Genomic DNA, 21,438 nt, shown 5'->3' with positions numbered 1-21,438 from the left:
CAGCCCAAGCATTGTGAACAATGAACCCACTGGCCTAATTCAAGGTAGCGACGTGGAATATTGGGGGAGGCAACATTCCAGCAAAAACACAGAAGATCCTGCAATTTCTCAAACGCCACAATGTTGATGTGGCATTGATACAGGAGACACACCTCCTCCCGCAAAAAGAACACCTCTGGGCCAGACACTGGGGCTGCCACTGCTACTTCTCCTCCTACTCATCGTACGCCAGAGGGGTAACCACTCATCAACCCTAGAGTCGGCTTCCGCCGGATTAAAAATGGAAAAAGACGGCGAGGACAGAGCCCTTCTGGTGCAGGGAGTCGTCGCTGGGAGAATCGTCACATTTGTAAACTCATATGGTCCCAACGTGGATGGTGCGAATAACTTTGATTGGGTCCTCTCACAACTTGCACAGATACTATTATTTGGGGGCGGCGATCTGAATACCCATCTTGACCCGCATAAAGATAAATCGCAAGCCACCACAGTACAACCATCCAGAGCCAGCCTCCCAAGTGCAAGAGATCTGCAGAGCATACAACCTAGTTGACATATGGAGACATGGAAACTGGGAGAAGCGCGAGTACACCATTCACTCTGAAGTTCACCACTCCAGTTCACGCATAGACTATCTACTTGTCTCAGTGCAATGCATACTCCAACGGGGATGTTGCCAGATCCTCCCAAAAACCTTCTCGGATCATGCCACGGTCACACTCGAATGCAATCTCCTCAATGCAAAACCAATGGCACTTGACTGGCACTTTAAACCCGGAGCGCTGACAGGACAGGTATTCACAGCTGAACTACGCAAGGAGATTGTATCCTTCTTAGACATTAACCTAGACACAGTCTCCTCAGCGGGAACATTATGGGAAACGTTAGTGTTACGTAAGAGGAGTGTCCATCGCCCCAAAGAAAACAGAATTCTAAAGACAATACGTCGTGAGTTAACGGCCAGTGAGGTACGCCTAAAGGCTCTAGAACTACAGCTCACCGATACAGATCCCAAACACACCCAGGCAGAGCTCAAAGAAGAACTACCCAAATTCTGGTCCATAGCAGAACGGGAGATGAAGTTCCTACGCCGCTGCCACCAGATACGCCAATATGATGAGGGGCAATGGCCGGGAGCGCTCTTGGCTGGTTTGATCGCCGCTTACAGAAAACCCACCCTGGTGGAAAGAATTTGCACCCAACAAGGGACATTAGTCCACACTGAACCAGAAATATCAAAACTTTCCGCTCCTTTTACCAAGACCTTTACAGCACACAACATTCACATGATCCTGAATACTCACTTAACTACCTAGCAGACACAGAACTATACTGGGTAGAGAGGGAACTACGCGAACCCCTAATTGACCCCATTGCGTTAGAAGAAATCCTAGAAGCAATAAAGAGCTTGCCCAATACTAAGGCCTCCGGCCCCAACGGCCTAATTGGAGAATTTTATAAAGCTTTCACGTCATTAGCCCCCCTCCTCCTGAAAGTTTATGAAGAAGCATTGGAGACCGGTATCCTCCCGCAGACCTTAAGGGAAGCTAATGTAATTCTCCTACACAAAAAAGATAAGCCCCCCCCCCGAGGAATGCGGCTCCTACAGACCGATTTCCCTAATTAACATAGATAATAAAATACTGGCCAAAATTCTATCCAACCGATTAATCCCTCTGATGCCGGCACTGGTTCTCGCCGACCAAGCTGGCTTTGTGCCTGGACGTAATACGACATTCCGCATCAGGAGAATGTTTGGGGCCATGGTAGCAATTGAGCCCACACATCAGGCAGCCGCAGTCCTCTTGGGCGCTGAAAAGGCCTTTGATTCTATCGAATGTTTGCAGTACTCTGGCAACACGGCTTGGGGAACCAGTTTCTCAAACCAGTTGCGTTACTATACAACAAACCCCAATCAACCATCGTCCTCGGCTCATCGAAATCGACTCGCGTCCCTCTCCAACGCGGGACCAGACAGGCTCCCACTGTCAGCGCTGATATTTGCACTAGTGATGGAACCACTAGCCTCCAACCTACACGCACGACACCTCCACAGAGGTCTTACCATAGGTCCCCACAAAGTGGTAATTTCCCTTTACGCCGACGTGGTGCTATTCATCCAACACCCCACTGAAAATCTAAACCCCATAATGCACGAGATAATCAAATTCCGCACGGCCTCAGGCTTGAAAATGAACCACTCCAAGTCGATAATTTTCCCTTTAACTCCCTGAACTAGGAAATTTGTGGATGATTATAACTTCAGGTGGGAGGGTTCCCATGTGCGAAATATTGGGATACTATTGTCTTTGAGCCACTGGGATATCTTCTAGGATAACTATGAAACTCATTAAAATCTGTCCAAGAGAAGGTGAATAGGTGGAAGTCGCTGCCGTTGACGCTTTGGGGAAGGGCTTCATTGGTAAAAATGGTAATCCTATCAAAACTCCTATACCTGTTTACGAATATACCACTCTTGCTCCCACGGCATTACTTGGGGAAACTAAAAAGTCTCATTCTAGACCTAATCTGGGCCGGTAAACCAGCAAGGGTGGCCTATTCGACGCTCATATTGCCGACAACGAGAGGGGGGACTCGAGCTTCCCGACCTGGAACGATATTATTGGGCCGCACAGGCACATTTCTTGAGCCACTGGTACTCCATTCATTTCATTAGGCCCCACGTGCAAATAGAATGAGCCCTTGCGTCACCTAACCTACTGAGAGCTGTCATTATCAGTCAACATTCGGTGCCACACGCCACACTAAACGTGGTGCTGGCAACCTATGCAATTTTAAAGAAAATTGCTCAAAAATATGGGGTAGTAACTAGATACTCACCGCTACTACCCATTAAATTTATACCAGGGATACCTCTGACAAACAAAAGGATTTTTCGCCAATGGGCAGACAAAGTACAAATCCAATCATTCGGCGATCTATTCGTCGAAGAAACATTCTGGTCAAGGTGCAAAGTTATCTGACCCATAGTTGGGCAGAGGGAGATTTTAACTTGTAATTGTTTATTGCTGAAAACATAGTGTTAAAAAAAAAATGATTAGCAGAGTTTGCTCATTAAAATGTTCTTGATTAGGAAACAAAACCATTTGATTAGCAATGTTGTGCTAATATTTTCAGTGTCGCCAGAAGTTATTTGTACCCAAGACATAAAATGAGTAACAGTACATCCATCTTGTGTACCGTTGAAGTGAGAGGCGTCAGGCCTTGCAAATTATTTAAAACCCTGCTAGACCTACAGGTTCTGGCTTTCGGAGAGGATCTTGTAGCCATCAGGAAGGAGTGTCAAAGCTTGTAACGGAGCTGCCCATGAACCAAGTCTCGGTCAGACTGAGTAGGTCCAAATCGAGTTCTTCTAGGAGACGCCAGATGTCGGAGGAGTGTTTGACAGCTGAGCGAGAGTAGCAATGTGGAGCAGGTTGCCCCCCTTTTGAAGTACTTCCGTGGAGGGGTAAAGGTCAGAGGTACGCCCTGCAGAAGTGTTGTAGGTGCCTGAGGATGGGCAGAGGAGGAAGGAGGAGAAGGCAAAGAAGCCAGGGAGAAGGAGATGGGTGCCAGGTGGACAGAGGAGGAAGGAGGCAACAGGTTGGCCGGAGAAGCAGCTGTAGAGGTTGCAGAGGAAGGAGTCGGCAGAAAAGCCAGAGAGGGGTAAGAAGAGCAGGAAAAGAAAGGATGTTAAGGTGCAGGAAGCGTCTATCAAAAAGGCGAAGGTTGGCCTGAGGGCCTTGGATCAAGAAACTTGTGAAATTGGTATAACGCATGGACCAGTAGTAGAAAGGGTCAAACCTATTGTAAGAAAGAATCAGTAACACATGTGATACCCTTTTCCTCTTCAGTTTTCAAAGGATACTGTAGTTTCCAGGCACTGGTTCCAATGGATTAACATGGATTCCAACAGGTTCTTCCTTTGTAATTACTCCCACCTCATTTGCATTTTGTGACTGCAGCTTATCGGGTACATTGGACAACAATTTGACCAAATCTGGGTTGAATACTTTATGCAAGTTTGTTTGTAACTTGGCTAAAAGCGAATTTTCATCCTCAGTAGCAATATCTAGAAATATTAATTCATGGGGTTCAGTAAACTGCATCTTAAGTTATAGAACAGGTCCAAGTTTAATAGATTTACTGGGGAAAACGGACTTGATAAAAATACACACTGGTCAGAGATGAGATATATGGTAATTGTTAAGGGAGCTGTAACCGGATGTAACAAAGGATGATTAGAGATGGCAAATGAAAGGGATGCCATGCAGAAAAGTGTGCAGACCGAATTGTAGAGCTATTTGCTCCTTTATCAACTAAAAAAGTGTGTAACCTCAATTTTGCAATCCATTGAAGGATCTTGATCTGCGGGTATCTGTTTGTATGACTGGGTCGCTTCTGCCTTGGCTTTCCTACCCCTCATATTTTACTTGATACCTGGATCTGTGGCCTGTTGGGGCACACACATTTCTCGTGCCCTTCTTGCTTGCAATAATTATATATGGTGATACTACCCATAAACCACTGCAAACATTGTAAACCTTAGGGATTGTTGCGGCACCACCACTCTGGCATTTCCCCCTGCCCTTCCTCGTCCAGTGTCCTTGTGTCCAACAATGCATTCATTTTTGTATTTGTGTTTTACATCCTTGCAACACTCTTGTAAACTTTGCAATTTCAGATTCATTAGCTTGTACCCTGTTAACTCATTCCTTTCTTCTTGGTAAGAAAAACAGTGAATTGCTACAGCTACTAATTCTATGAGGTGCTTTGTCTGGTACCCCACACGTTTTATTCAGCTGCAGCTAAAGTTTGGACATCAGCCCTTGAAAGAATGCAGCGTTCATGACCTCTGGGCAGTTTCCATCGGTTTGTTAATTACTGGAGGGCTGTGTAAATACAATCTTCAATCGATCAAGCTAATCCTTTGAAGATTATTTTTTACTCTGCCTGCAATTGTTCATTTTGGCAAAATATTTTTCTTTTACCTTACCACAGGAATATTACCTATCTGGTTTCCCTTGCTTTGGGTAGCTCTTCCCCCATCTCTGATTCTTGAACTGGCCATCCTAACCGCTGGCTCACCTCAATGGGCATATTCACCTCATCAACTTGGTTCAGTCTGCCCAGGAAGGATGTTGTCATTGCACAACTGCTTTCAACTCTTCCGTAAACCTTTCAGGTTCTTCCCTGATATTTCAAAGGCCCATGGGGCATTGTGATAAATCCTACAGAGTCCTTACTAAAACATGACCTACAGTCTCCTCTGAGGTGACCAGGGAAAGGCAGACACTTGCTGATCCTGACCCTAGGGGCAGTGTTAGTCATAAGGATCCCCTGGGAGGAGAAGGGCCCCAGGGCAACAGGAGGACTTTGTGGGATGAGACGCAGTATTTGTCTTTTTCAAGGAAGGGAATATCACTAATGCCAGCACTTGTAATGGCATGTTGCCAAAGAGAGCTGTTAGTCCCTAAAGCCCATTGTCAGAGTGTGAATGAAGACAATAATAACCGGTCATGTGTTATGAGTGAGAAAAACTCTTGTAAAATGTATAACACTCCCAGAAATATGGAACCCTAGAAGTCCCATGAAAAGCATGCAAAAATAAGCCTTTAAAGGCTACCAATTTAAGCCTGGAATAACCTCATTCATCTGTACAATTAAATATGTCCATTAATCCTTATGATACTCCTTTAAGGAATATGCATAAGGAGAGAAAAGAACTTGTTGATGAAAATATTGTAGAGAAAACAGACTTTAGTGTTCTGGACTAAGTACTGGGACAAAGATCAGGGCTGTAGAGGCAGAAGGTTGCAAAGTGCAGCCCATTAAGGATAATGACCGACACCTGAGGGCAGCTGAGAGGTATAAAAGGCCCCCTCATGTGCAGGCTGTTAGACCAAGGTGGAGCAAGGAGAAGCAGCCGCAGTAGCAGGAGGGCAGTAGTAGTAGTAGTAGTGTGGAGGAGGTTTGAACCCTCCACGAAGCAGCACAAGAGCCGTGACGCCAGCAAAACAAAGTTGATGCAGGTCCTCAGAGGGTCACATGTGCTTTAGATTTCAGCTGCAGAGGACGTGCAGCGTAAAGCGCACCATTTCGTAACTTCCCCACTGTCGAGCGTTCATCAGTGACAGGCGAGCAATGGATTGCTGGTGGAGCCATGAGGGATTTGAAAATAAGACGCGGGCCGGGGGAAGCCCTGCAGGAGGGGCTGCTGGGCCACGCAGGAGAACTGAAAAGATGAGCTGGAGGCAGCAAAGCAAATGGACGCGCACGCCAGACCCGGTGAGTTCACTGTTATATTGTGACCCGGAAGCGCTCCATGACTGCCCGCTGGCTGAATCCAGCCCCCTTTTTGAATACCGAACTGATGTAAAACAAGTGAACGATTGTGACGCATACCAAGCTGATTTAAACCAAAGAAGTTGGCATAATAAGAACTTACAGATCCAACTTGAAGGCTTTGACTGTTATATGTTGGCTTACAATAAAAAAAGAAACCACACAAATGGGCAATATATATCGAGAAGGGAACACAAACCACTATTGCCAAAAGGGATCCATACTAGGGCAATTTACAAACAACCAGTGTTGCCTAAGACAAGAGAGGATCACTAAGTATAACAGTGTGTGTGTGTGAAGAATATCTTCCAGGTGTAGAGAATGTATTAACCCACATTGTCAAAGCCAAAGTTGTGTGAAGGAGAGAGAGAGATATTATCAGCATTTCTTTAATAATAAAGGATTATCAGGTGGGCTGCCCTTATGATAGGGGAGGTTCAGGATGAGGGAAGCATTGCCTGTCTTCCATGTGGCAAACACTTGGGTGTAGTGAATAGCACCAGTGTGATTCATGTTTCCCTTGAAGAAATTCTTAAACCCTTATTGTGAAGCAGAAGACATTGGACCTCATTCTAACTTTGCCAGTCCGGAAACAACAGGGCTGGTAACCTTACCAGCACAGTTGTTTCCAGACGGGCAAAGTATAACTCTGCCGAGCGGGTGCCCTCTCGCCCGGCAGTTCTGACCTGCCGGTTGGACCTGCACCTGCCCACAGTGTTCACGGATGCACCGGTCCCGATATTACTGGTGCTGGTGTTTCCGTGGACCCTATTCCCATAGAGTCCTATGGGACGGGTCCAGCAGCTACCTGCTGGTTTTACTGGCACGGTTACCGCCGTAATGAGGCCCATGGTTAAAACCTTGAAGTTGACTCTTACCACAGGAGTACTAAGTAGCTTGGCCTGACAAGGAGAATACCAGGTCACAGGACTTCATACCAATTGGTCCTGTTCGGGCAGTAGAGTACACCCGAACAGAGAACTGCCGTAGTTTATCTTGACTGGCAGGGGAGTATACCAGGTTGAAGAACTTTTGTAATAATTGGTTCTGTTCTCGCACACCGGAACAGAGAGTTGTAGTAGCAATAAGCTTGGCATGAGAGTAAACCAGGTGCAAGTACATGAAGTACTGTGGTGGGGTAAAGCAGTTGAAGAATCACTGAAGTGTTTTTATGAAGTAGTACTGAAACTAAAAGTGGTGCCAAAATATCTAAACGTTAGTTGTCTAAACTTCCTTAGGGCCTTCCTAACTGTCCCTTCTCTATTCAGCCGTTGGTGAGCTACTAGTATGTGAAATGGTACCTTACAAACACTGAGTGCAATTCCGACTTCGCCTAACTTGTCTGTTCCTTCTTTAGTCGTCTCCTGTCTACTCAGTCTCCTTCCCCTCCTAGCACTCGCCTGTACCTTTTGATGTTTCTCTCCACTTGATCCCACCTCCACCTGTTGATGTTAATTCTCCCCTCCACACTCCTCCACACTACCACTTCCCCTCCTCCACACTACCGTTCTCATCCTCCACACTACCATTCCCCTCCTCCACACGGCTACTTCTCCTCCTTCACATTGCTTCTCCCTCTTATACGCTCCTACTCCCCTTTCCCACACTACCCCTACCTCCAGCTATGCAAACACCCTCTTTCGTTCTTTACCTTGTGCTTCCGAATCACTCATTAGACTACCCACTCGCCACACAACCATGCACACTCACACTCTAGAACCAATTCACTCCTTCGCCAATACCTCACCTGCTCCACAAGTCGCTTCCATACTCCACCGCTCCTTAATTCCTCCTCCTGGTCTTTTGGTCATTCTCTACCTCCACCTCTGACCTCACTTGAATAACTCACACTTCCTGCTTCCTGTTCCCTGATTAAATATCCCTCCTTCTGCTGGGATTGGATGACTATCCATGGTGAATGTCTCCCGCGCCAGGCGTCGCTGTGTAGCAAAAGGTCGTAAGAAGGGGGATTAGCTCTGCCCACTTTCTCAGCACAGGCTTGCCGCGTACTAAGGCTGGCAGCCTGAGAAGGCTGATGTTGAGTTCCATGTTTCGGGCCCCCTTTTCATGGGGTCTCGTGGTAAGTCATTCTAGGATGGATGGGTCCCTCTCCCTTTTCAGTCCGTGGTGGTCTAGGGCACTTTTTGGGTGTCCCTTGAGCTTGTTTGTGCGGTTCGGGAGCTCTCTGTGGCTTGCAGCGTCTGTGTTGGGAAGCATCTCTCTCTGTCATTCTGTCTCTCTCTTTCTCCATCCCTTCGCTACTGTGGGTGGCTGCAGCACGTCTACGTGAAGTAGGTTTGCCTCGGTAGACTGATCTCGTTCGTCATTCTTCGGTTCATTTGGCTCTCCGGTCTTCTCGTTCAGGCATGATGTTACTGCAAAAGACAAGAGAAGACAGGTGATCAATTTGTTACGGCATGACAAGATAATATAGCATTCCGCAAAGAAACATTTCGCATAAGGGGGAGCAGGAATTGGGGCCTCTCTGTTGCTGCCACCATCCACCTCCGGCTTATGACTAGCTCTGGATTTGTCCCTGGTAGGTACCACCCCTGGCTAAAAGGGGTGTTCAACCCCTCTTGACAAGGCCAGTTTACTTGCTTTGTCACAAGGCCATTTGGAATGAGGTGGAAAAATGCCAGTTTTCAGATATACAGTGTGTCACGGTGGGTTGTAACTATAGTTCTGAACAAGTAACACTGAGGTTTCATGTAGTCCATTGTCAGCAGAACTAGCAATGCTATTCTGCTTGATGTCTTTCAGGATGGCCTTGGATGTGCATAGTAGGAGAAAATGTCCCGAGGTGATGTGCTTTTATGCATTGAGAAAACAAGTGTACAACTGTGTCTATCCTTTATTGGTCTTTCCTGATAAATGTTGAGTTCTCCTTAACTATTTGAAAGGGTACAAAAGAAGGAATGCAGGTCTTCTAGGATGAACTCTTTCTCAGTGCATTATTTTATATTTTTTTTTTCGATGCCCCCATGGCTCTGTGTCTTGCGCTGGGTGAAGGACATCATTGCTTAGGCACTGGCTTTTTTGCACTCGGCCAGACACAGTAATGACTCCTAGGTCCTGACCCGCAGCACATTTACTGGCACTAGTTCACCCATGCACAGCTCTGTTAAAACAGCTTACTACCATAGCAACCCTGCTATTTCTGTTGTGTTCAGATCTTTTTATTAAGTATTTCAGATGAAAGTCTTAAAACAAAGAGACATACAGTAAGAATGTCTTACCAGATCTTACAATACAGCTCAACAAGCAAACTGAACTGGCAACAAACAGTTTCCCATCCCCTGCCCTTCCCACAAACCCCTCCCCGATGACCCCCCCACTACCACCTCTTCCCCAGTCCACAACACCACTTTGACACATTCTCAGAACAGTGAATCCCACGTTAGCAAGTATCACAGATTTGATCTTCTTACGGCAAGTTCAGGAGTCCCAGGAGCAGTCCTTATTCGTGTCTTTAATACATTATAAGAAGGCTGCCCATTTAGTGAAAAAGAGTGCAATCATGTTGTGCAAAATGAAAGTTATTTTTTCACAAATAAGAAGCCGCCACATGCCTTTTTAACCAATCATTTAATGCAGGCAGTTGCATGGATTTCCACTTAGCGACAATGACATTCCTAACCACTATTATCATTAGCCTGAGGAGTTGCAAAGACTGTTGTTGTTTGCCAATTTGTCTTGCTGAGGCGACCACCTGCCCAGCATGCAAAGTTCTGATGGTTTGCACATCGGAAGGCACATTATCTGCTTTTAGTTTCCTACCACCTCTTCCCAATAAGGTTTGTTTGGGACAGTTCCACCACACATGTATGTACATGCCCGCCGCTCCACACGCTTACCAGCAAAGCCCTGATTCACCATATCTTAAGTGGGACCTCTCGTTGGGCAGATATACCATCTCGCTAGCATTTTGTAGTTTTGCTCCATATACTGCACACTGATTGTCATCTTCATGGACCCCAACCATATCTCATCCCACTGCCCCTGAACCAGATCCATGCCTAGATTATGCAAGCCTTTCGTGTATGAGAGAAGTTTTGTCAATATGCGCTGATAGAGACAGTTGTATAACTGTGATATCGGGCCATTAGAGCCACCTGCGGTGAAGATCAGCTTTTCAAATGCAGTGAGAAGTCTCGTAGCTCCTTTTTTATTGCTTCCCTGTAGGACCCAATGTCACAATTGTAAATATGTGAATCACTCCCCCTTGGTGCTCCCAAAGGTGTCTTCGTATTCCGGAAAGGACCTAACGTTGCCGGACTTTGAACATATTTGCTATGTATTTGCTGAATCCCTCTCGCCAAGGTCGGAAGGTGTTGTTTCTATACGCCAGCGTGAAACTGCTGTTGTGGTGAATCAGGGTGGCTGGGCCCGGGAATGAAGTCAGCTTCAACCTCCTCGCCACTGCATCCCAGACTTTAAAAGCTGTTGCCGTGGATGAGAGATCATAGAAGCCGATGTGGTGGTCCTGACGCAGAATCCACACCATGTACCATCGAGGTCTGCCCACTACCTGTTCCTCTATTCGCTTCCACGGTTTTGACGAGGAACACAATCGAGGACACACAATCCCACAAGACTTGCAGTTCTGCGGCTCGACAATATTTTCGAAGATTCTGAAGAGCTAGTCTGGCCTCTTTTCTTGGCCTGTATAGTGTGGCAGCTACGGCCCTCGCGTCTCGGCTGTTCCATACAAATACAACTGTATCTCTTTGGAGCTTATCAAGCATCTTTCTGGGTACCACTATCGGAAGCGTCTGAAATAAGAGCTTTGGCAAGATCTATATGACTGCGATTCTGCCCACCATTAACAGCTCTTGCACGCGCCATTTAATTAGGTTTCCCCTAGGAGTTGAGGGTAGTTTGCTTCATACAGGTCCCTCGCTCGTGCTGTCAGGGATACAACTAGGTATCGAACGGCCTTCGTCGGCCACTTGAACAGAGAGATGCCCAGGAGACACTGCAAGCTTTCGTATCCCAGGGATAAGTTCAGTGCCTCGCATTTATCGAGGTTTATTTTAAACCCAGACACCACCCTGTACTTTTTTCTAAAAGCTCAAGTGTCTGAGGTAGTGAATCCTCTGGATTGGATAGCGCTAGAAGAATATTGTCTCCATACAGCACTATTTTGTGTTCATATCCTTCATAACTGAGCCCACTGATAGCTTTCTCACCTCTGATCAACTCTGCTAATGGCTCTACTGAGAGAACGAACAGTAAGGATGATAGTGGGCACCCCTGTCGTGTGCCTCTGCTTACCCGAAGGCCCTGGGATAGTTGACCATTGACCGCCACCTTTTCTGTTGGTGCGTTGTACACCACGAACACCACTGTAATGAATAGCTCACCCATACCAAATTTATGTAACACTGCCCGGAGAAAGGCTCACGCCACCCGGTCAAATGCCTTTTAGGCATCTAAGGCAATTAACATGGCTGGGATATTTCTGGTGTGCAAAAACTTATAACCCTTCTAGTGTGTTGACTGCCTCCCCATCACAAATCCAGATTGGTCCGACGTCCCCAGAGAGGAGAGAATCGGGTCAAGCCTGGCTGCAAGTATCTTGTTGTATAGGTTTCTTATGAGTGTTTCACACCGCTATAGGGTGGTATGACGAGCAGTGACTTGGGTCTTTGCCCTCTTTTAAAATCACTGAGACCTTCGTCTTTTTCTTTGTTCCCGGTACATGGCCATTTCTCCAGATTGTGTTGAATAACACATGGAGCGGGCCCAGGAGCACGCTCGAGTAGGCCTCGTCAAACTCCGGGGCGAACCTGTCCGGCCTGATGCTTTGCATGCTTTAAGGGAACGTATGCCTTTCAGAATCTCCTCTTTAGTGAGATCCCGATAAAATCCCTTCCTTTGCTCAGTCGATAGCCTTGGTAACTTGTATCTACTCAAAAAGGCTTCAATCAGCTCAGGTCTCGGCGAGTCGGATGTGTATAGCTCTGTATAAAAATCATCAAAGACCTTGTGCTTCTCACGTTCAGTGGTGACATAGCACCCGGCAGAGGCCTGCATCTCACCCACCCTCCTCCTATTAGCCTGGGCTTTAAACTTCCAAGCAAGCAGTTTACTCGTCTTGCTTCCTTGCTCAAAATATAGCTGTTTGGTTTTTAAGAGAGCAAATTCTGCCTTATTTCCATCTAATCAAATTAACTTGTCCTCTAACAACCTGCAGTTTCTTGTAGATTTTTTGCAAACCAGAATCCCTGTATTGGCCTTCCAATTATTTTAGCTGCACTAACAGATTCTCTGGCTCTAGTGCTCTAAGGAACCCCGCTCCCTTTGAAATGATCACGCCTCTAATGCAGACCTTGAATGCCTCCCACAGAGATTCTTCCGTGGTATCTCCCTGGGCATTCCATTGAAATAAACAAACCATTTCTTTGCCCATCTCTTGTCTGCAAACCGGGTAATTAAGGAGGGCGGTATTAAGCCTCCAATAGGATTATCTGTGTTCGCTCAGCTGTAAGTCACACATGATAATGACTGGGGCGTGATCTGAGTATCTGATAGTGCCTATCTCCGCCTCTTTCACTCTAGCTGCATAGCTGTCCGATCATGATGTAATCCAACCTAGAGTTTATACCATGTGCACGTGTGAATATAATGAGTCGCGCTCAGTGGGATTCAAGTGTCTCCATCCATCAACTATACCTGCCTCCTCGAATCCCCTAATGAGTGCCTTGGATGATTGTGTTGTGCCCATGTATGTGCCTCTAGAGACGTCCCAATTAGGGTCAAAGTTCAGGTAGAGCTCACCTGCCAGAACTATTTCTTCTGACCTGAACCCGATTAGCTTCCTTAATACTGCACAGCAGAATTCATTTAGGCCTCCATTTGCAGCGTAAACTGATGCGATTTTGAGGAGTGTGCCATTAAACCAACCTTCAACAAAAATATATCCCTCCCACCCCCTGTTGGATTTGGTCTTGACCAGTTTGAATTGTACCTGCTTACTTACTAGAATACCAGCCTCCTTGCTCTTGTTCTTTGCGCAGGAGAAGAATTGGTGTGGTAAGTCTTTCTTGCTGAGCCTGCGTGTGTCTTTGCCCACTAGGTGTGTTTCTTGGAGGCATGCTACGTCGATCTGTAGGTGGGTGATCCCTAGGAAAGGTTTACCTCTCTACTGTGGGAGTTAAGGCCCGCTCCCCTCATGTATACTTGTGTTGTGGCTGTGGACGTTTCCCCCCCACTTTCCCTCCTACCCCAGTTTCCCAACCCATCACACCTACCCATAAACAAAGGCGAAAACTTGAGTTCCACATTACTCGATATTGGGAAACATTTTGTCATTGGGTAGAGCTACGGCCCTCAAACCGGTACCTCCGGGTCAGGCACGCTGACTCATTTGTCAGAGGCATCATGCAGTATTGCCCTCAGCAAGCCTCTGGCGATTGTGGGTGTCGCTCTCTTTCCCAAATCAGGCGGGCCACGCAATCTTCTGCGCAGGGGAATTCTGGACCACTGCCTGTCGCTCACCTCATTCTGCTCACTTTCTAGTTCCAGTCCAAGAATCTGCGCAGCCTCATCCTGGGTTGTGCACCTTGTTTCTCGATCGTTCCAGGTGAAAATGTTCACCTCTATCGGACTCCTTCTGGAGCTTGCTTGCAACCTTTTTTGGAAGGCTTGCCTCTTCTGCAAAGTGGGAGCTTCTATGTCTTGGAAGAAAAGTATGATAAGATATGGTGCTCGTCTTCCTAATGATATCTCTTGGCTGGGCCTTCAGGGCTCTCCTCAGAGGGCCCACACAATCCTGGGTTATACCTCCTGTCGCCTGCTCCGGGACTATGGCTTGAAAAACTTGTTGCACCCAGCCGTGGAGGTCGGATCCTTCCACTATCTCAGGAGCTCCTTGTACGCAGAGATTCTTCTGTCGATGCCGGTTTTCCAGGTCCTCTATGTTGACACTAGAATGGACATGTCTTTTTTGGTGCTCGCAAGTTCTCCCTGAAGGTGAAGGACATCTTCCTGCAGCGATTGCACTGATGTTTCTGTGTCCCCCGCATGTGCATTAAGTTGTATTGTGTCCTGTACAAGGTCCGCAATTGATTTCTTGAGTTCCTTGGTAATTGATTTCAACTCCGCCCGTATGGACTGTGTGAGTTCTTCCGTGAGTTCTGCTTTAAGGCTCAGAAAACGGTCAACGAGGTCCGCTTTGGAGAGCTCCCCAGAGGAGGTCTGCCCAGAGCTCTGTCGCTCCTTCCACCCTTGCCGGTTCTGGGGCCACGCCTAGGGGTCGTTTCACTGGTGCTGTCTGTTCTGGGGAATCTCAGAGGGTGCTCACTGTCTGGTCTCGTGTACCTCGACGCTTCGAAATGCGTTACAACATCCGCTGTTTTGAGTTCCTTCAGTGGAGACACCTTTCTGCTTAGTTAGCTGTCGTAACCCGGGATCGCTACTTGTTGCTACCAAGTAAAGTCACATGTGCCTCAGTTTGTTAGCTACAGCGCTTCCGCGCAGCAACTTTAATGTATTTGTGACTGGGTGAACTGTGTGCACAACGTGACAATGCCCACTTTGCTGCAGAACGACATGAGCTGCTGGTCAAGCATCAGTAAACGCTGGTCTATGTTCCACTCTGTGGTGTCGCTGGCCTCGGGTTCGCCCACTGCACACCCTGACAGACCTTCCCGTGCCCAGCCTGGCAGGGGCACAATATATTGGCAATAGAGTGAACTACTGACGGCCATTGTGTTCACTCCATTTTGCCACTTTCGGGGTAGAGGTGGTTGCTCTGCCCGCTCACTCTAATGAATCATTCACATACCAATAGCTGCCACTGCCTCTATGGATTAGCGAAAATGGTGGTTTCACATGTTGGAGCCCTTCCTGAATCCCACTGAAGGTTCTGTGCTCCTTCACACTGTGTATTTTGTATTTGTATTTTATTTATATAGCGCACCAAACCCTTAGGCACCTGATTGCATTTCTTACAGTGGCAAAAAGTAGTAATGTACAGTTACATACAGTGAAATTAACAGGTGACAAAGAAGGTATTTACAATTGCATACACAACTGTCAGCATTATACAGATGTATTTATAAGATAACAAGTCAGTAAGTTAGAGTTAAGATTCATTCAACGTGAGCCAGGTTTTTGCGTTCTTTCTAAATTTACATAAGGACGGTTCAGCTCTGAGGGTTGCGGGTAAGAAGTTCCACAATTTAGCTGCCAGGACCGGGAAACTTCTGCCTCCTGCTTTTTGGAGCTTGAACCTTGGAATGATCAGGCAGTTGGAATGAGGGGATCTAGTATGTCGGTCTGAGGATTTCTGTGTGAAGTTATCACCCAAGTGCTAGGTTGTATAGGCATTTGAAAGTAAGTGATAAGGTTTTGAGTCTGATTCTTTGGGAGACAGACAGCCAGTGTACACTGTGTCTCAATTCTGGTACCGAGGTAGAGAGCATTACAGTAATTCATCTTGGATAGGACTAGGGCCCTGGCTAAGGTAATGCAGTTGCCTCTGGACAGAAATGGTCTGCAGGCATTAATCAACTTGCACATGTATGCAGTAGTAGAGGAGGTTGCATTGATTTGTCTTGTCAGTGAGATGGAGGAATACCTAAGGTTTTTACGTCTTTGGAGACTGTGATATTGTTGCCGTTGATAATGAATTCATTGAATTGTTTGTCCAGTCTGTTGAGTCTGGCTTTGGTACCTACTAGGAGTAGCTCTCTCTTGTCGTTGAGGCACAGTCCATGTTTGGCCATCCAAGCTTGGATGATTAGGTAGACGTCAATTGGAGTCTGTGTTGTAGTCATCAGAAATGGGATAAGGATTTGTGTATCGTCCGTGTAATTTGTGTAGGAGACACCCAAATGGTCAAAGTCATCAAAAAGGGGCTTGGTGAAAATGTTGAGTGTGGGCGCAGTGCAAGACCCTTCGGGGACTCAACATGTGACAGGTACTGGTATAGCAGATGCAGTGGGTGAGAATACGCTGGTCGTTCTATTATTTAAGAAGGACTGAATCCAAGTAGTGGCTTTGTCAGAGAAATGGGCAGCAGATCAGAGATGCTTGCATAAGACTTTATGGTCCACCAAGTTGAAGGCCGCTGATCGATCTAGTAGCAGGAGGAGAGCTAAGTTACCTTTGTCTTTGATTCTCTCCTTTTGTGTTACTAGGTCTAGCAGGGCTGTCTCTGTGCCATGCCTGGGTCGGAAGCCTGATTGGCAGAGCCCCAGTAGATTTTGCTTTCTAGATGCTGCTGAATCTGTAAGTAAGCAGCCCTGTGTCAAATATTTTAAGGAGGAAGGGTACAGTGGTGATAGGTCTGTAATTCGTCGGGATGTTAGGGTCCAGGGAGGGTTTCTTTAGGAGTGGCAGGACCCATGCATCCTTCAGATTAGTCGGTACTGTGTTAGTCGCAAAGGAAGCGTTGATTAGGGCTCTAATAAAAGGCGCAAGATCTTTAGCTGACTCTTTAATAATTGATGCTGGGCAGTCATCGCCTAGGCATCTGGAAGCTTTCAGACTCGAGATTATGTCCTCAATGTCTTAGTAGCAAGGGGGGAGAACGTGAACAGGTCATGTTTGTCAGGTTGGGGTGCTTGAGTAGCGAAAAAGGGTGAGTTAGTGGTTAGGATAGTTTTCTTTTTCACAATTTTAGTTTGTAGAAGCTCGACTTTTGTCAGAGGGCTTTCTGAATGTTGGTTCACCATGTGAAGTCTTTAGTGCAAGTTGCAGTTGGGTCAGTCAGGGTTCCAAGCTCTCTAAGGATGCTGAATAGTTCATTTGTATTAGATTTAGCTTAGGAGATGCAGTCATTGTAGGAGTCACTTTCGGCTTGAATGATTTCTGTTTTAAAGATAGATGAGGCTGTTAAGAAATTAGCTTTGTTAGGGGCTGAAGGGAGGCTTTTCCATGAGGCTTCTGCATCTCTTTTGTTCTTACGAAAGGTTCTGAGTGTGGCGTGAACCAATTGTTCAAATGCGTGTTTGACCTTCTGCATTTTTAATGGAGCGATCTTGTTAATGACATCCAAAATGTTTGAGTTGTAGAGGTCCACTAACAAGGTAGGGTCAGCAATAGGAGTGGTGAGGTTGAAGAGAGGCTGAAGTAGCAGAAGTAGTTTTTCCGCAGTTATATTGCGTGTGTTTCTTGAGAGTCTAGGAGGTATCATAGGTCTGTCTACGTTGGGGTGGTTCACGGACTGTATATTTAAGAGAATAATGTGATGGTTGAACCAAGCACACAGGAGGTTAGAAAGAATATTAGTGCTGAAAGGGGTGCCTCAAGCCTCCCCTTGCCCAGAGACCCTCACCTAGGTGCAGCGCTCTTGATGTTGGCTGCTTTGGTAGTCGCTGGAGAGCCGGGGAACCTTGCAGGCATGGAGGTTGCAGAGCTACCACTTTGTTGTATCCACGTGGCTGATCACGGCACACTCGCAGCTTCCTCTTCCGTCCTGGAGCGGCAGAGCTGCACACCATGCTTCCCGTGAGCTCTCACACGGCTGGCTCCATGACTGCCAGAGTGAAACTGCGCTCGGCTTCCATTTCGGTCTGCTCGGTTCGGGCTGGGAAGTGCTCCTAATCAGCAACCCTTGCCCGTTGATGCCGGAGCAGCTAACTCAGTTGGCCATCTTCGGTGGCACCTTAGCCACTCCTCAACCCTGCTATTTCAAGTCTTTGTACCACACATACAACAACCACCATCAAATCCTTGGCCTGCAGCCCCCAACAGAGTTTTGTCAAAAAATGTCTATCCCAATCCATAGTGCTCTATTCCCTAGTAACCGTGCACTGTGTAGAGCTCTGCATTTAGAAATCAGTCCTATTCCATATCACCTACTATTGATGCTGTATGTGGGCTGGTAGAAAATCCTGCATACGTGCATCAGAAGGAGACCCAATTGGCACCCGGGGAAGGGCACTCAGCCAATCAGGCGGCTGGAACAGAGGGCGAGAATACACAATCCCTGTCTACTCTCCTAGTCACCCGAGGTCCTTCGGACCGTGGTAATGTTATTTTTTTTTTGTTCATTGTGTGGAGGCAACAGTGAGTCTCTCCCTGTTGCTTCCCCACCCACTTACCTTTCAGTACCGGTGCATTGCGCCCTGGTTCTAGAACTCCTCCCATCTGGCCGCCGCCATGGGCATGGAAAAGGGACATAGTCCCTTTACCATATTGAGGTGTTCATCTTTATTTTTCTTCTATTTTTCTTCGGGAGATCAGCTGCGCTAGCAGTGCGGATCGCCCAACGAAATATCAAGGCCATTCGTGCCCCGAATGAACATCAGGGTGAAAATGGCTTTCGTGCCCTGCCAGGAGGGCGGTCATGGCCTCGAACGGCCCACAGCCTGAGCTGAGGTCCGTGCTTTGCTCGGGCCTGCCTTAGCTGCGGCTAGCGGGGCGTTAAAGGCCTTGTCAGCCCTCCTGGCAGGGCATGAAAGCCATATTTTTGGACCTTCTACAATGGTCCTGCTTTGGTGAATGGTAGGGTGGTTGTATACTGAGCTGGATATCCCGCACTGTACACAGTACTAGGCACTACACTAATGGGAGAGACTGGAGGCTGCTCTGGGAAGAGGGAAACGAGAACAAGTACAGTAAGGTTGTATATGTGCCTTGTGAGTGATATATGTTGTCTGTATACCTGGCCCTTACATACTCTAGTAGATGGTGATGTCTCGTCCATTGTATGGCAACAGTATCTTCTCTGGGGGCTCATGCTTACATGCGATGGAGCTCCCAGCAACGCTTAAGCCTTTCAATGAATGTCTGACTGTGTTGGACACCTGCATCTTTTGGATCTGTGATCATTTAAAAAGAAAAATTCTGAATCTCAAAAATACCAATTTTTATTTTTTTCTTTCACCACACTCCAATGCATGTAAATGCGGGGTGAGACACCCCCCTCCCCATACTCCTCCACATTCTTTATTACTTTTACCCATCTCCCCACATATATATGCAATGAAATGGGTCATCTGGAATTCAGAATTTTGGGATTCACAGTGATTGATTGTGATATTTTGTGGTGATATCCATCTTTTAATTCCCTGGATCAAATTGTCTTGGACTGAAATTCCCAAGTCTGTATTTTTTTTTTTTGGCCCACAATTTTAGCAGTGGATACCACATAAGGTAGCATGTTTCCCAAAATGGATACTCAGCTAGACAATGTCAAGGTGTGGTCTTCCTGTCATCCGTGGCCTCTTAGGGTGGTGGTCCTCCTTGGCATTCCCTCTTTCCTCATGTTGGGCATGCCCAGTTATGCCTGGCGGGGGAGAGGAGGTGGAGGCAATCGAATTGTGCTCTTCCAATACCTGCCCCATCTTTGCCCCCAGTCAATCCAATAGGTGCTATCGACTAGGTGTCCTTGTCTTTCCTCTGTGAGAGGTGCCCTGTAGATGTGGTGGGTGTGGTGAGGGGGTTGCTGTTGCTAGGTGTATTCCAATACTACAAATGTCTCCTGTGTTTGTTTCCTTAGGCGGAAGAGGGTGTCCCTGTCGCATTGTTCCACTGTGCTCCCAACCGCAAACCCATCCTATAAAGGTTAATGTCAAGGTAAGCGCACTTGAGGGTCTGATTGCAAAATTTCTATGGTTTTGGGTACCGTGGTAACTCCATTGGGGGGGGGGGTGTGTATGTGTGTTCTTTTCCAAACAAAGGTTTCACACAATCCCACCCCCCAGACTAAAGTCTCTATCTCCGTCCCTTATTTTTATAACTAAACTAAAGGTTGTGCCAATGTTCTTGGTCCAGGAGAATGACTCCCTTCTCCTGGACTGGGTATCACAGTTACTGGGTGTTGTTTGCCTTGCAAGTTCTTTACCAGAGGTTTGGCTCCCTTCCACAGGCTTCTGACGCTCTGCTTTGGGACCAGGAGAATGTCTCCATTCTCCTGGACCTGGGACACACTGGTTTCCTTCCCAGTTTTGGTTGCCACATCACCAGGGAGAATGACTCCCTTCTCCTGGTGTACAACTGTCTGGAAAATAGTACAGTTTGTTTCCAATGTTCAGGGGCTTATATGGTGACTCTCTCTAAAGCTCTGGGTATCTTTCCAACTTTGAGAAAGTTGTGGACTACCTCTCAGGTGAGAACCTCTTCCTCTTCTTGTTCTGGTTCTCCGTTTACTCTTGGTGGCAGTGCTCCAGATAAGATTTTGAGGTGGGAGTATTTTACTCCCTATTTTTAAACGCTGAGAATAAATGTGATTTTAAGAGAGTAAAAATGACTTTTCTCCTTCGCAAGAGAGGAAAATGTATGGGACATCCAGCCGACGTGTGCAAAAACTGTATGGAAATCATTACTATGCGGCAGCTTTCTGCATTGTGACAGAATACACCTTTCATTATTTCTCTAAGGTCTGGCCATTCTATCTCTCCTGTATATATTTAAATGTTGAAAACACAAAAACTTAGCCAATTACAGAGTAAAGCAAGCATGAATTGTATTGTGCGTTTTGAGGTTCGATAGCAGAATTGTCTTTTGATGTTTAAGTCCTCATTTCCTGGAGCTATTATTACTATCTAATGGTACCAATGTTATGATACAACAGTGCAGAGAGGCAAGGACTCATTGCTAAATTCTTTATCTAATCTCATGGTCAAATGGTTATTTATATAGCGCTTGTGGCAAAGTGCTGTACATAGAACATATTTATCTTGTCACCAAACCGAAGTGGGTACTCGTTTATCGACCTTGAAAGGCTGAGTTGGTCTTGCCGGGCTTCGAACCTGCAAACTACAGATCGCAGCAATGAGGGCTCAACCGGCTAGGCTATCTTATTGGCTAACATCCTTCAGAACATCCTTCAGAGGTCGGTTAACTGAGTATCGACTGAGGTATGATGGTCACAGTGCCTAGATGTTGGACGAACCATGTATGAAGTGCTACATAAAGTTAAATACCTATCTGGATTATCACAGGGACAGGTTCTGCTGAGTTTCTATTTTAATTACTAATGTAACTTTCATTTATTTGTTTTTGAACAGCGCTTGTACTTCCTGGAGAGTCAGGTTTTGGATGTTTTAATTGTAGTCTTGTAGATATGAGTGGCTAGGACACATGTGATTGGTGTAATGACAATCACTCACCCTTGAACAAAGACTGCTGACACTG

At 46.5% G+C, this 21,438-nt stretch overlaps 1 protein-coding gene across 5 annotated transcripts in view; it reads left to right on the top strand.

Moving 5' to 3' along the window:
* BCL2L14 (BCL2 like 14) overlaps nucleotides 1-21,438 on the top strand; it is a 423,407-nt gene that overhangs the window by 97,461 nt on the left and 304,508 nt on the right. For 3 of the 5 annotated variants that reach the window (XM_069628715.1, XM_069628716.1, XM_069628717.1), the window contains exon 2: nucleotides 19,802-19,878. The exons of the other annotated variants lie outside the window; for them this stretch is intronic. The gene's annotated coding sequence lies outside the window, so the exon portion shown is untranslated. The remainder of the gene's footprint in view (nucleotides 1-19,801; nucleotides 19,879-21,438) is intronic. 5 annotated transcript variants of the gene reach the window in all.

Source organism: Ambystoma mexicanum, chromosome 12, assembly GCF_040938575.1.
Source record: "Ambystoma mexicanum isolate Mex_15411 chromosome 12, UKY_AmexF1_1, whole genome shotgun sequence".
Classification (NCBI taxonomy): Eukaryota; Metazoa; Chordata; class Amphibia; order Caudata; family Ambystomatidae; genus Ambystoma; species Ambystoma mexicanum.
The sequence above is the reverse complement of the archived record's forward strand: the minus strand, read 5'-3'. Positions and strand labels throughout refer to the sequence as shown.